Below are 13,929 nucleotides of genomic sequence, written 5' to 3'. Positions count from 1 at the left end.
CCATGTCAAGCAGGGTGTGCTACTGCTCCCATATACTGCAATGCTAAAAGAATAGAAAGCATTTTACTCTTTACAAATCTTTCCTTAGTCATCCTTCATTCTGACTCAGAGCACCTGTAGAAAGAGGGAACTTTTTGCAGGTTGCAACATTAGCAGTAAGAAAGCCAGTATGATTGATCCTGGACTTCTTTAAGTAATGGCAAGGATAGAAAGATAGATAGGCAAGTTTTGAAGAAAGGCACCCAAGATCTGATTGGTCCATTACAATAACAATTCACAAGTGTCTATATTGCTTGCCACCAAAAAATGGGATTCTCCTAATCTACTGCAAAACGCATACAAGAGAAAGAAACTTAAGATGGTTAAATCTTAAATCTAGCTTTATGTGAATACTGTGCTCTTGTGTCTACTACTAATTCCACATTCAAGTTCTATCCCATTATCATTCTATTCACTGCACTTCACATTCTAATATTAACTTCCACACAGAAAATAATGGTGAGTTTTCAATTCCTCTGACTATGGTATGTTTTAACTGGATCTAGCAAAGCCCAAATTCACAGACATTTCCAGGTATTTAATTCCAATCATAATTCAATTATTAGTAATGGTTAGCAAATAATCAGGAAGTCCTAAAGTCCACATATACAGTATTTGTAAAATATAATGTACTCAAAACCATGCTTATACTTCTTATATATTCATATTAATGTTTATACTTTGCAATCTTATACATGCTTGACAAAATAAATAAATGAAAAAATGAAACAAAGGAGGGAAAGTTCTTTAACGAACTTGTTACATGAAACAGTTATTATTGGGTAGTCTAATTCCATCTTCTGACTTCATAGAAATACATAGGTAGATAATTCTATCTACCTTGTTGATACTTCATAAAGCTAAAGTGGAGAAATTATATAATATCTTGTCAAAGAGTACATGTACAGCACAAGAATAGCCAACTGGAAAGATTTAAATGCCAATTCTCCTGCAATTTCTCATGTATGGGTTAGTTGCCAAGGCCAAATGCTAATTTTTAATTACTGTATTACTTATTTTAGAAATAATTTCCCAGTATTAAGGAGTTGTGGGGGTTGGGTTTTTTTTGAGAAACCTAGGTCTTTGCATAATGTGTTTGAAGTAGGATAATATAGTCATTTACATTTTAAGTGAGAACTCCAGGTTGATTTTTTTTTAACATGATCCATTGGTTTCCTTTCTTGAGTATCCCTGGTATTCTCAGAAAAATCATTGTATCAGCCAAAAAGTCAAATATTTGAAACTAATCTTGAGCTTGAATAAAAAGAAGAAGTGTTTACATCTGTATTTCTTCCTTTCATACCATAGTTATTGTTATGCCTGATCCACCAAGGCTGCCAGACATCTGAAGACAGAAGAACAATCATAGCAGAAGAGAAGCAAGTATTCTGCAAAGCCAGAGCTGCGAATGCTGTGACAATGGTGCCCACACATGCCTGCCCAATATGTGGCAGAACATTTCATGCCCATATAGGCCTTACCAGCCACCTGCAGACACATCATGGACAGCCCACAACCTGTTAGATGTCAAGGTCCTCTTTGAACACGATGGACGAACATAATTATTGTTATGCCACACAAGGAAAAATAAAAAAAGAACAAGCAGCAAGGTGGATGGACTCAATTACATTAGTGATTGGTGTATCACTGAAGGTCCTGGATAATCAGGTTAGTGACAGATCATCATTAGGAAAATGCATCCCTAAAAGTTGACGCTAATCTCATGGCACATAATCGATCAGTCAAAAGCATGCAACATGGCACAGTACAAAAAGAACTCTGTGCAAAGTGTAGCCAAGCAAAAAGCAAAACATCCTTTACAAGGAGAAGACCCCAGAATCAATTCCTAATATCTCCAAGCAGAACTAGAAAAACGTATCTGCAATTGCGCGAATAATATTATGTCACACTAGCTCCAGTTTCACTTACAAGACAGTTCTCTACATTTTCATTTCACAAGTGTCAATATATGATTTAGGATAAACTATTTACTATAGGATTTTATTTCTTAAATAAGTGCTAAACGTTGACTGAAATCAATGCTTTGGATCTGGGAGAATTTTTGCTTAATATAGGTTATTATGGGTAAGTTATTACATGGGTAACTTGGATTGTTATTATTTCATAGCTGAAATGTAAAAGACTTTGCTATAGGCTTACAACTACTTTAGTTTCTGTCTTATAAACAAGAACTGGTCACCAAAAATGTTTTATACAGTGCTGTACTAGTACTAGTCAAACAAGCTCTTCTAGACTGCCTTCCTGAAATGGCCCTGGATGTTCCCTTCGCCTATCATCTGTCACTGCCTTTTAAAGTCAAATGTACTTCATTAGCTTAATCGCCCTTAGTTATTCCACACCAATGTTTGCACTTACATGCAGATTCCAGCACTTTTCTCTAAACAAATTAAACCAACCTCCCTGATAGAGTGGATTAAAGAAAATAAACAAAAGAGCAGAGCACCTGAAATATCTCAGCATTATTCAGGGACAACAAAGATTAAAAGGGAAATTTTGATGTTAATGTGAAAATAATTCATTGGTTCTATCAGTAGGAATACTATAATCACTTTCCAAATTCACAGTAAACTGGACCTAAAAGATTAGCCCCTAGTTTAAAAAAAAACAAATAAGCAGCTATTCTTTACTATTTTACTTACTGTTGAAGCAAAACATAGCACTTAACGGTTTGCTTGTGTATTGAGAAGAAGCACCCTTGAAATCTCTCATATTTATTTTTTCCTTGTGTACCTTGAATGTTTTAGAATGGTTGCCAGTCTAATATCCCATGCTGGTAAATATTAATAGGTATCAAGGTCAGACCATGACCACCTTCCATTTCAAGTTGCTCTCTAACTCCATATCTGTAACAATATGATAAAATTATATGAAAACTGAAGCAGACAAAAGACTCTTCTACAAAGTACAGATCAGTGATGGCGATCCTGTAGCTTGCTGAGCTATATCTGCTGGCACGCAAGCCGTTGCCCTAACTCAGCTCCAGTGCACTTGTGCATGCTGGCCAGCAGATTTTTGGCTTGCATTGAGACTTTGGGAGGGCGTTTTTGGCCTCTGGAGGGTCTCGGGGGGGAGCCATTTTAGCACTTAGGCTCTAAGAAAAACTCTGGAGCTTGGGGAGGGTGAAAAATAGGCCTACTGGGCCCACCCAAAGTCGGGAAATAGGGGAGCGGGTGGAATGTGTGTGCATGCACAGGGGGTGGGGCAGCATGGGAGGATCAGACGCGCATGTGCAGGAGGCACTGAATTATGGGTGTGGGCACTCGGACATATGCAATAGCGTGTGTGCGCATGTTTTTAGCACCTGAGGAAAAAAATGGTTCATCATCACTGGTATAGATAGAAAGTCTGGTAGCTCCCAGTATTTATACAAGGCACACACAGATCAAACATGTTTTAATTGTGTCAATATATTAGTCAGTCTGATATGCCTGTTCTTTTCTCCATAGAACAAGAACTTGAGAGTGACAGAATAGTTCATATCTCTGAATCTAACTGGTATTTATTTATTTATTTGATTTTTATGGCGCCCTACTCCTTAGACTCAGGGCGGCTTACAACATGTTAGCAATAGCACTTTTTAACAGAGCCAGCATATTGCCCCCACAATCTGGGTCCTCATTTTACCCACTTCGGAAGAATGGAAGGCTGAGTCAACCTTGAGCCGGTGATGAGATTTGAACCGGTGACCTACAGATCTACAGTCAGCTTCAGTGGACTGCAGTACAGCATTCTACCTGCTGCGCCACCCTGGCTCAATTTATTTGAATGTTTAAATGGGGAATAAATAAGCACCTGCTGGTGATTATCAATGGAGCTTCTCAAACACAGGGACTTCTATGATATAACTGGGAAGAACAGCCAATATGCAAGGTAATCACATTACTATAAACAGGTGCTTATGAATAATTTTAACACAAGTAGTAGCCCTCAACATACAATGTTGGAAGAAGGCGTTTTTTTGTTACTTTTTACTTTTGTCTCAAGCCTTTGTTCATTGTGAGCCTGAGTTGTTTTCCCCTTGAGGATTTTTCCCAAGCTCTCTCTAAGGTTATTGAAATTAGCTCTTTTAAAGTCTAAGACTCTAGTTTGAATTTGTTTTACTGCTTGTGTTTGCATAATGTTGAATTAAAATATTGCATGATCACTTGCTCCCAAGGTTCCTGTAGCTTCAACATCATATCAAAACAGACTTATCTCATTTTTACCACTTAGCATTGCTGTGATTTGAACTTCGGTAATGTAATTTTGATGACATCTACTTGCAAATTTTGTTATTATTAACTATTATTGATTATTAACTGCAGGCGAAAGTCCTCTTACTTATGCCTGCAGTTTGCTCACAGTTGTTCCACTATTCTCTTCACCAAAATGTTTAATACAGCTGGATGCAATGGGAACATAGAGGTCAGGAAAGCAAACCAAGACATTAAAAAAAAATCAGAGATTTATAATGCTGCATTCATTCATTCATTCATTCATTCAAATTATATACCCATCCAACTCAGCTAAGTGGGCAGCTTACAATCCCAAATATTAAATGCCCAAGTCAATCCTGTGAGGCCTCATAACAAATTAGACAAGAGCTTAAGTTTGTCAAAAAGTCACTTCTACCTTTGTTCCTAATTCCACTACTGCTAAGAAATCATCACCAGGAAACTTGAAGTATTTAAATCAGTTCTACTAGCCAAAGATGGGAAGAAAAGACTTCTGCTGCTTCTGCTGCTTTCCTTGCATACAGCCAAAAGCAGAAGCTGAGTCCTGCTCCAAGAGTCAGCAGCGGTGGCGGTTGGTGGCACCAGGATGGTGATTGCAGATAGCGTCAGCCAGACGCTTGTGAGCACACCAATCTCCTGGTCAGATCTGGCCACAAGCAGTAATGGCAGGCAATGGGACATCCAGTTGCAGTGGTGTGGCTAGGCCGATGGCATGGTGCAAAATCCTGGGAAGCATGGATGGAAGAGCATGCACGGCCACAGGGGCAAATAGCTGATGTGCAGCTGTGTTGCGCTGTTGCTGGAAGTCCCATCACTACCTCGTTGCCTGCCAGTGCTGCTCATGGCCAGAGGTGGCCAAGAGAGTGGCCGGTTGACAAGCGGCTGGCCAGCACTGTTCTAATGTATCCCACCACTACACTCATTGTTGGACTTTCCAGCTCCGATGGTTGCAGTTCCATGCCTCCCCACCACTAGGTATGTTGAGAAGACCAAGTACTTATTTTGGGGGTCAAAGAACATAAGATCCGGTCTCATTTCAGGAAAACACAGGTATATAGGACAGAGTAGTAAAGCAATCTTTATTGGGAACACAGTACACAGAGAGAAAAAATAAGGAACTGGGGAAAAAATCTACTAACAACTTTCTTCCTTACATATAATCAATTGTAACTAGGGAGCAACTATAGAATTTGGATCTAGACATAACGTACAAGTTAAATAATTATTTTGGTAAAATTAATTTTACAACATTACCTTCTGGGAAATTTAAGTAGGTTCTAATTACTTTTAAATTTGTATCTATCTAGAATCTTTTAATTATCTAGTTACACTCCTGAGGATATGTAAAGAAAATGCTGCCTTAACAATGACTCCAAAGAAGAAAAAGGTCAACCTGGTACATCACTTCTACATTCCAATTAAAAGTTAAAAGGCAGAAGAAACAAAGGTTTTGCACCACGAGGAAAGCAAGAGTTGATGGTAAAATAATTTATCAAAATATGAAAGAAAAAAGAACTTAATTCTTACCACAATATGTAATTAGTTAAATTTAAAATTAAGTGCTAAATATGAACCACTGTAAATAGGACTTACAAACTATGGGCAAGGAAAAGGAAAATAACTTTTGACATATGCTTGTTCCACTTGGTTTCCAAATAGGCGTTGATTGCTTACCTGAACGCCTCTTCTCGTACGGTGAGCGGGTACAGCAGTCACATGGGTTGCTCATGTCCAATCCGGTGGAACTGAGCCTAGTATTAAAAAAGCTTGCCGGATCCGCCCCTTCCCCAGAATTCGCGAATCCATAGACTAGGCTCAGTTGTGAAGCTCTGTAGTGTTCAACTCTCATTGTTAGAGGAAGAAAGAGATAGAAAGGTAAAGAAGACACATACAAGGGCGGGAAGTGACTGCTGTACCCGCTCACCGTACGAGAAGAGGCGTTCAGGTAAGCAATCAACGCCTATTCTCCGTACTGAAGGAGCGGGTCCAGCAGTCACATGGGACATACCCAATAGATGGTCCCTAGGGTGGGATTAGCTTGCTATCGTGTGAGATAACGGATTGGAGTACCCTTCTGCCGAAGGCAGCGTCCGCTGAAGCGTAAGAATCAATTTTGTAGTGCCTGATGAAGGAATTTGGCGAGGCCCAAGTGGCTGCTTTGCAGACCTCCTCCAACGGGGCTTGAGTCGCCCAAGCGGCCGAGGTGGCTGCGCTCCTGGTGGAATGCGCAGTGATGTTCCTTGGAACTGAGAGGGAGGCCGACTCATAGGCCTTAGATATAGTCCCTCTGATCCAACGGCCTATTACTGTTGAAGACACTTTGGCCCCCATGACTCTGGGATGATAGGCTACAAAAAGTGCTTCTGACCTCCGAAAGGGTCCTGTGCGTTGGATATATATTCTCAGCGCTCTGGTGAGATCCAGGGTGTGCCATCTAATTGCCAAGGGATGGTCTCGTTGGAGGCAGAAGGAAGGTAGGACAATATCCTGAGATCTGTGGAACATGGAACTGACCTTGGGTAAGAAGGTGGGGTCCAGTCGCAAGACTACCTTGTCCTGATGGAATTGACAAAGGTCCTGCCTGATTGAGAGGGCAGCCAGCTCCGAAATGCGTCGGGCAGAGGTAATAGCCACCAGGAAGGCTACCTTAAAGGATAGGTACCTGAGGGACGCCGATTTTAGGGGTTCGTATGGTGCCTGCGTGAGGGAGTGGAGAACCCGTGGCAAGTCCCAGGATGGATACCTGTGGACCTTGGAAGGTCTGAGGTTGGCTATGCCCTTGAGGAATTCCTGAACTTCAGGGAAGGATCGGAGAGGCTGTCTGCGGGGGCCCCCTAGGACAGATGAAATGGCTGCCAGATGACGCCGGAGGGTGCTGGTGGAGAGTCCTTTATGGAAACCTTGCATAAGGAAGGAAATAATTCTGTGTATGGGGATGCACAGAGGGGAGAGACCTTCCTGAAGACACCACTGGTGAAACTTGGACCACGTGTGGTCGTAGATTCGATTGGTCGAGCCCCTTCTGGCCTTTAGAATGACCTCCACTGAATCGGGGTCATGCCCACGCAGTTCTAAATCTCTCCTGATAACAGCCAGGCGGTGAGGTGGAACCACTCCGGGTCTGGATGGAAAGAGGCCCCCTGCCGCAGCATATCCCCCGAAACGGGGAGTCGCCAAGGGTCCTGGACGGACAGCTGTTGGAGATCTGCGAACCAGGGCCGGCGGGGCCAATGAGGGGCGATTAAGATTACTCGGGCCCTCTCGGTGAGGACCTTGTGAATCACGTCCGGGAGGATTGGAATTGGAGGAAATGCATAGAGTAGGCCTGGAGGCCATGGACTCCGGAGGGCATTGATCGCTTCCGCTCCCGGGGATGGAAATCTGGAATAGAAGCGAGGGAGTTGGGCGTTTGCATTGGTCGCGAAGAGATCCAGGACTGGTAGGCCGAATCTGAGGGTGATTTGATGGAACAGGTCTTGATGGAGGTTCCACTCTCCTGGGTCTATCGTTGCTCGGGATAGCCAATCCGCCTGGATGTTGAGACTCCCCGAGATGTGATCGGCTAGGAGCGACTGGAGATGTTTTTCCGCCCAAAGGCCCAGCTTGAGGGCCTCCCTCATGAGAGCCTTGGATCTCGTGCCCCCTTGCCTGCAGATATGGCTTTTTGTGGCAATGTTGTCGGTGAGAATGAGAACGTGCCGGTTGGGGATGCGAGAAGAGAAATGCTTCAGAGCCAGGGAGACGGCTCTTAACTCTAGCCAATTTATTGGCCTGGAAGCTTCCTCCGGGGACCACGTGCCCTGGGCTATCATCCCCTGGGCGTGGGCGCCCCATCCCGATAGACTGGCATCTGTGGTGATGACAAATTGATCCGGGCACCTGAACGGGGATCCTCTGTCCATGGCCGGAGACTTCCACCACTTGAAGGATCTGCGAACACTCAGTGGAATGACGATGCGTCGATTTGAGTTGCTGTGCCCCGATCTCTGAAAAGGCAACAGAAGCCACTGGAGTTCCCTAGCATGAAGGCGAGCCCAGGGAATGATGCCTATGCATGACACCATCTTCCCCAAAAGGGAAGATAGAGTAACTATGGATACTGAAGGATTAGATGAAATGTTAGAAATTAACTCCACAATACTGAGTTTTCTCTCGGGAGAGAGAAAAACCTGGGAAGATTTTGAATCAATAATGGCTCCCAGGTGAGGAATGGAAGTGGAAGGTTGGAGGTGACTTTTTTCAAAGTTGATGGAAAACCCATGGTCCTGAAGGACTGACATGGTGACAGAAAGGTCTGATTTCACTCTCTCTAGGGAGTTCCCATGAATTAAAATATCATCAAGATAACATAAAATGTGGATGGGAGACGCCCGGATATAGGCCGCCAGGGACCCCAAGAGCTTTGTGAAGACCCGAGGGGCCGAGGAAAGGCCAAATGGCATCGCCCTATACTGGAAATGCCTGCCTTGAAAGGAAAAACGTAAAAATTTTCTGTGGCATTTGGCTATAGGAATGTGAAGGTAGGCCTCAGTGAGGTCTAAGGAGACCATGAAATCTCCCGAGTGAATGGCGGCCAAAAGGAGTGCATTTTAAACTTCCTATATTTGATGAATAGGTTTAGTTTCTTTAAATCCAAAATGGCTCTCCAACCTCCGGAGGACTTTGGAACCATAAATAGGATGGAGTAAAAACCTAGGCCCTTCTGACTGGAAGGGACCGGCTGAATGGCTCTAATGGACAATAGATGAGAAATGGCCTCCTCCATACGGTTACAATCTGAGGATGACCTGGGCGAAGGGCAGGAAATAAAACGTTTAGGGGGAGGAGAAATAAATTCTAAAAGAAGGCCTGTTTGAACAGTGTCAATGACCCAAGGGTCCTTGGAGGTGAGACGCCAATTTGCAGCGAAATGAGCTAGGCGACCCCCTATGGGAATGGAGGAAAGGTTACCATCTAGGTTTTTTTGAAGCCCTGTTAGAGGCAGCTCCCCTTTGGAAACGAAAACCCCTACCCCTGGAGTTCCTACCTTGGGAACGAAAGCGGGGGGAATACTGACCTGGAGATCTCTGATAGGAAGCCGCTTGATCTTGCTGGCGCCCTGGGCGACGAAAGGACTGCGTTTTAGTAACCTTTTTTGTGGTTGGACCCAAAACCTTCTTCTTGTCTGTGGTCTCCGTGAGGAGAGGATCCAGAAGATCACCGAAGAGAAGGTCGCGCTTTAAGGGGCCCTGGGATAACTGCCACTTTTGGCGAACTCCCGCTTGCCAAGGGCGAATCCATAGGAGTCTTCTTGCCGTTGTAGAGGCTGCAATAGACTTAGCAGAAAATCTAGTAGATTGTAAGGTGGCATCAGCCACGTACTGGGCAGCTGCAAAGACCTTGTTGAAGTCTTGTTGACCTCTCAAGTCATCTGGAGGAATGTGCTGTTGAAGTTGGCGAAGCCACAGCAGCATGGCTCTGGAGAAGAAGGAGGCTGCTGCAGAACTTTTAATGGCCCAGGAATCAGCGGAGAATCCTCTTTTGAGCATTTGCTCGATGCGCTTGTCCTCTGGACGGAGGACTTCCTCCGCCTCGCCTGGCACAGCCGCTGCCGAGTGAAGAATTTTGACAGGTTCATCTGGTTTGGGAAAAGATAGAAGCTCTTCATAGGAAGAGGAGAGTTTATACAACTTTCTGTCCTTGGTAGAGGGATTAAGGCCAGAGGCTGGAAAATCCCACTGTTTAAGTAAGGCATCTTTAAATAATTTAGGCATAGGGATTACCTCGTTATCCTCCTGTTCCTCTGTGAAGTAAGGTAAATTCTCCTCCGGGGGATCAGTGGAAGTGGAGGCTTGTTTCTCCTGGGCCGCTAATCCCGTAGAAATTCTAGCTTTGAGGAGGAGAGATTTGAATAGTTGAGAAGGGAAAATAGTAATAGGAGGAGGGACCTTTATTTGGGATTCCTCATCCTCTGATAAGCCCTGGAAAGGGTCTTCATCCTCCTCTACATCCTCATATTCATCTTGGGAGGACTCTGAGTCATCCTGAATAGGAACTCTGACCGCTGGGGAAGAACCCAAGGGGCGGGAGGAACGAGAAGGAGGAAGAGGTAAAGGAAGCTCATTGATGGAGGAGAGTTTGGCATCAATGGCTTTGGACAACACAGCAAAAATAGATTGGAACTCAGGAGGTAAACTGGAAATATCAGCAGAAATGGCAGAAGAATTCCTAAAGGCCTGGGAGGATCCTGGCTGGGGGGAATCTTCCATAATATCTGGTTCCTCTGGACCTATGCCCCATAGGTTAGGTTGGGGTCTGTCTAGGTTTGGCTCATCCAGAGATAACACAGGGACCCCAGAAGGAGGCAGACTAGAGGCCTCTGGTGGGTCTTGACTACTGATTACTTGGGCCTGCACTTTCAAACGTTTTGCTGATTTATCATGAATCTTTTGTAGGGCTAGGTCCCTTCTCTTCTCGGCCCTGGTGACCTTGGTCGAGGGGCGGGCCCCTGGAGAAGAGGAGGAAGAGGCCTGGGGGATACTAGTAATCTCATCGCCTGTAGGCCTGGCCTCTCTGGGACCTTTAGTTGTGCCTCTCTTGGGAAAAGTAGCCATAGTCTGACAATTAACAGAAGACAAGGCTGAGCCAATAACTAAATTATAAGGAGAAGATTTCAAGGACTTCCCAAGAGGAATGGATCCTGCTTCGAGGCCTCGAAGCTGCTGAAACGTGAGGACAATCTGGGCAAACCCAGAGTTCGTGCCCCCAAATCCAGCGGGGCCAGCCTCCCTAAACTTTGCAATTAAGTAAAACCAAGGCACTCTGGTTGGAGGCTAGGCCGGTGGAGAATTTAGCCTGGGACCCCCAAGGCCCGCTCCCGGATCCACGCGGTGGACTGAGGCCTACGCGGCTGGCAGAAGGCCAACACGAGAGGCCTAGATATTTTAAGAAAGGGCGCGAAGGCCTTCGCGCCAAAAAATCGCTTCGTAGAATTTCTAAAGGGAAAAGCGATCGACTAAGTCCAGGAGACTAGAGGCGTCCCACTCCGCAGGAGGTATTTATAAGCCCTTAAATATATTTTTATACAATAAATAAGCAATAATCCAATGATAAATACTTGCACCAGGACCTCCAGGCCAAGGGATTAGAAGAATCCACAAGCGGCCGCAGGAATCGTAACCGGCAAAACCGCCGGGGGAAAACGAAACCGCAACTTCTCCCAAGTAAAAAAGCCTAGCCGCCTTTTACTTTTTTTCCTTTTTAAAACGGCTGGCGCAAATAGTGCAAGTAATAAAATAAAGACAATAAATCTTACTACTTTTTTGAAGGAAAGATCGAAGGGAAGGTGTTAGAATGTTGAACGAGCTATCACATACAACCGCAGGATATGCGAACTGAGCGAATTCTGGGGAAGGGGCGGATCCGGCAAGCTTTTTTAATACTAGGCTCAGTTCCACCGGATTGGACATGAGCAACCCATGTGACTGCTGGACCCGCTCCTTCAGTACGGAGAATCAGTTTACATTTTTTAATCTATATCTTTACAACTTTATCTAGTGTGTACACTAATGTGCTAATACTTTCCCAAATTATGCTTTTTTGTACACTGATTTCTTTACTCCGCTAACTTTCATGCAGAATTTGATCTAGCAAAAGTATCCTGGAGATGTATATTTGCCTTCATTCTTGAGTACATTGATACCCCGTCTTACAAACGCCTCATCATACAAACTTTTCGAGACACAAACCTGGGGTTTAAGATTTTTTTGCCTCTTCTTACAAACTATTTTCACCTTACAAACCCACCGCCGCCACTGAGATGCCCCGCCTCTGGACTTCCGTTGCCAGTGAAGCACCCGTTTTTGCACTGCTGGGATTCCCCTGAGGCTCCCCTCCATGGGAAATCCCACCTCTGGACTTCTGTGCTTTTGTGATGCTGCAGGGGAATCCCAGCAGCGCAAAAACGGGCGCTTTGCTGGCAACGGAAGTCCAGAGGTGGGGTTTCCCAGTGAGGGGAGCCTCAGTAAAATCACAGCATCGCAAAAACACAGAGGTCCGGAGGTGGGGTTTCAAGGACTTTGATTCCCTTGCTGGGATTCCCCTGCAGCATCGCAAAAACACCGAAGTCCGGAGGTGTGTTTTCCCATGGAGGGGAGCCTCAGGGGAATCCCAGCAACACAAAAACGGGTGCTTCAGCTGGCAAAAGGGGTGAATTTTGGGCTTGCATGCATTAATCGCTTTTCCATATATTCCTATGGGAAACATTGTTTGGTCTTACAAACTTTTCACCTTAAGAACTTCATCCCAGAACCAATTAAGTTTGTAAGACGAGGCATCACTGTATATATTCTCAGATATTTTTTAGCTCCACGGTATTATCAAGCTCCAACCAGCATTTGACAATTGCTACAAATACGTTCAAACAAATCATATAAATAACAAGCTTGGATGAGTCCTCCAGTTAGGTCTGGAAGAGGCAATGCCTAATTATATCTCAAAAGTGTTCTTGAATGTGCAACAACTTACAATATTCTCCCCAAAACAGCACATATCCAAAGACCATGTATTGGAAAAAAGAAAGTGAGTTACAGTTTTTCCTCCATTATACAAGATCATGATGTGTAATGTTTGTGCTAACATTAACATTGAACACACTTCATGATTAAGGGGGCACACTGATCCAAGGAAGGCAGTTGAAGTTCTTATTTAAGAAACAGTTAGAAAACTTTTCTTGTGGTCGGTCAGCAATTAAAAGAAATGCAAGACGTGGTTACTAAGACCGCAACCGAGCTGCAAACAGTGAAAATAGAACAACAAGCCCAGGGTACTAGGGTTTCAAAATTAGAAGAAGAAAGGGAACAGGACCGTCAATTTAACACAATTTTCCAATTAAATTTTAATTAAACTCAATTTAATGCAATGAATCAATAACAATGATCAGAAGCAACTCAATCTGTGTCCTTCTAGGCCAACTTAGTTGAAAAAACTGGAGTTCGGCTGGAGGAAGGGGCGTGACCAAAAAAATTGCAACTCAATCCCTGCCCAATCAAACAAGAAGATAATTATTGCACTTTCCAAGCACCGCACAGGAGAATGTCAAGCACAACTAGTATATGGTTCTCAAGCCAACCAGGATATGCTCACAGCATGAATCTTCACCACAAGAACATTTATCACAAACGGAAAACCTTAAACATTAGGTCCATGGATTGCAAAAGCCACGATAAATAAAGGAAAACAAAACTTTTCTAAATCTCTAAATCCAAATTAAAAGCACTAATCCAGAAAAGACAAAGTGGAAGTAACCACAAAACCCTCAAAAGTTATAGCTTGATATTAGAAATGTAGAAATGACTAAAATTAACTGCTTTAATTAAAGAAAAGAACAAATCCAACTTCATTTCTGCTTGGAAACCATTTCTAGATTTTGTGCTTGACACGGAAAAAACAAAGAATGATTTTGGGGTTTGCTGATTAGATAAGTTTGTTTTACAGAAATGACTAGTACATATTAAATATCTAAAACCAAAAAGTCGGAGCTGTAATTTTATTAGCTTACTCTACTGTGCTAAGAGAATCAGACGTCAATGCTCTTCTTTCTTTTTTACCCTATACCCTAAACTTTTCTTTCTCCCCTTTACACACCATTTTCATTTTATACTTTGATTAGTTTAAT

At 43.6% G+C, this 13,929-nt stretch overlaps 1 protein-coding gene across 2 annotated transcripts in view; it reads right to left on the bottom strand.

The window, feature by feature from the left end:
- Positions 1–13,929, bottom strand: part of ABLIM1 (actin binding LIM protein 1) — a 236,356-nt gene that overhangs the window by 187,678 nt on the left and 34,749 nt on the right. The gene's annotated exons all lie outside the window — the stretch shown is intronic.

The sequence above is a fragment of the Erythrolamprus reginae genome, chromosome 5 (genome assembly GCF_031021105.1).
Source record: "Erythrolamprus reginae isolate rEryReg1 chromosome 5, rEryReg1.hap1, whole genome shotgun sequence".
Lineage (NCBI taxonomy): Eukaryota > Metazoa > Chordata > Lepidosauria > Squamata > Dipsadidae > Erythrolamprus > Erythrolamprus reginae.
Note: the sequence above shows the minus strand (reverse complement) of the source record. Positions and strands in the feature narration are given on the sequence as shown.